Source organism: Octopus bimaculoides, chromosome 2, assembly GCF_001194135.2.
Source record: "Octopus bimaculoides isolate UCB-OBI-ISO-001 chromosome 2, ASM119413v2, whole genome shotgun sequence".
NCBI classification, from domain to species: Eukaryota; Metazoa; Mollusca; class Cephalopoda; order Octopoda; family Octopodidae; genus Octopus; species Octopus bimaculoides.
In genome coordinates, this window is record NC_068982.1 from 147,109,875 (window position 1) to 147,111,585 (window position 1,711).

Sequence of the window (1,711 nt, forward strand, 5' to 3'; positions counted from 1 at the left end):
TATATATATTTATTCATAAATATATGCATAAATACATATACATTTTATGCACATGTAAACCAATATATATATATATATATCTGTAAACACACACACACACACACACACACATACACACACACACACACACACACACACATATATATATATATATATATATATATATATATATATATATGTGTATGTATGTCAATATTCAGTTCAAGATTTCTTGCCAATAGAGAAAGAACCGGTTTCTAACCAGGATCCAGTGTTCCTTCATTGGAATCTCAACATCGACACCAGGGTGTTTTCGTATGTATGTATGTATGTATGTATGTATGTATGTATGTATGCATGTATATGTGCAGATTTGTATGTTTTATGTATGTATTCTCATGTATATAGTTGCATGCTCATATATATTTAAATGAAAAAAATTTGGAAAGCTTTACAGATTTTTACAGTTCCAGTGATGGATTGGAACTGTTGTCTTCGAATTAGCTTTCTGCTTTCTGGTTATAAGAAACCTAATTTCTCACGACTGGTATTTGGGTAGTGTGGTACATATCCCAGGGCCCCCCAAATTACATGTATGTATGCATTCATGTCTGTATGTATGATTTGTGTATATGTATGTATGTGTATAAATCTCCATATATATACATACATAAATATGTACATAGATAGATTAATACATAGACAGACAGACACTGTGTCAATTTGATGTACACACATGGTTGCCTACATTTTGAAATGTGTAACGTTTTAGATACTGCTTCTGGAGTTAAGACTGACAGGGTTTCATAACCTAAAGAGTGTATATGGGATGTTGATGTTCCATCATGTTGATATTACTCAAGCGAGTGAAGAATCGCTGAGAGTGGAGATAAAATAAGACATTTTACGAGTAAATTGCTCTCAGCGATTTTTCATTCGCTTGAGTAATATCAATATGATGAAACATCCCATATTACACTCTTTATGTTATAAAACCCTGTTTGCTGTCCCTGTTAACTCCAGAGGCAGTAGCTAAAATGTTCCACACTTCAAAATGTAGGGATCCATGTGTGTACATCCAGTTGACACACTGTCTGTCTATCTATCTATCTATCTATCTATCTATCTATCTATCTATCTATCTATCTATCTATCTGTCTATCATATGTGTGTGTGTGTGTGTGTATACACACATATATATGTACATAAATATATGTACATGTATGCAGATGTATGTGTGTATATATATATATATATATATATGTATGTATGTAAACTTATTTGAAAATAGATGCGTGGCGTTGAATTAGATAACAATATTAATATATATATATATATGTATATATATTTATATATATCTATATATATATATATATATATATATATATATATATATATATATATATATATATATATATATATATATATATACATATACATGTGTGTGTGTGTGTGTGTGTGTGTGTTTGTGTGTTTGTGTGTGTGTATGTGTGCGCGCATATATGGGTACAGGACGTCACTAACTGTGCGAACAACATGAAATACGTGAACAAGCGAGTTTAATACGCTAACAACGAGAGAAAAATGGAAAACAGGACAAGTAAACACAGAGAAACGACCCTTCATCAGTTGTCGGCTATCAACTTCTCAGTTTATATGTATATGTATATGTACAGACACACACACACACACACACACACACACACACACACATATATATATACATATATAT

The 1,711-nt window shown here is 31.1% G+C and overlaps 1 protein-coding gene across 1 annotated transcript in view; it reads right to left on the minus strand.

The window, feature by feature from the left end:
- The window catches only part of LOC106874939 (transcription factor Sp8), a 230,571-nt gene that overhangs the window by 227,953 nt on the left and 907 nt on the right, over positions 1–1,711 (minus strand). The window lies entirely within an intron of this gene.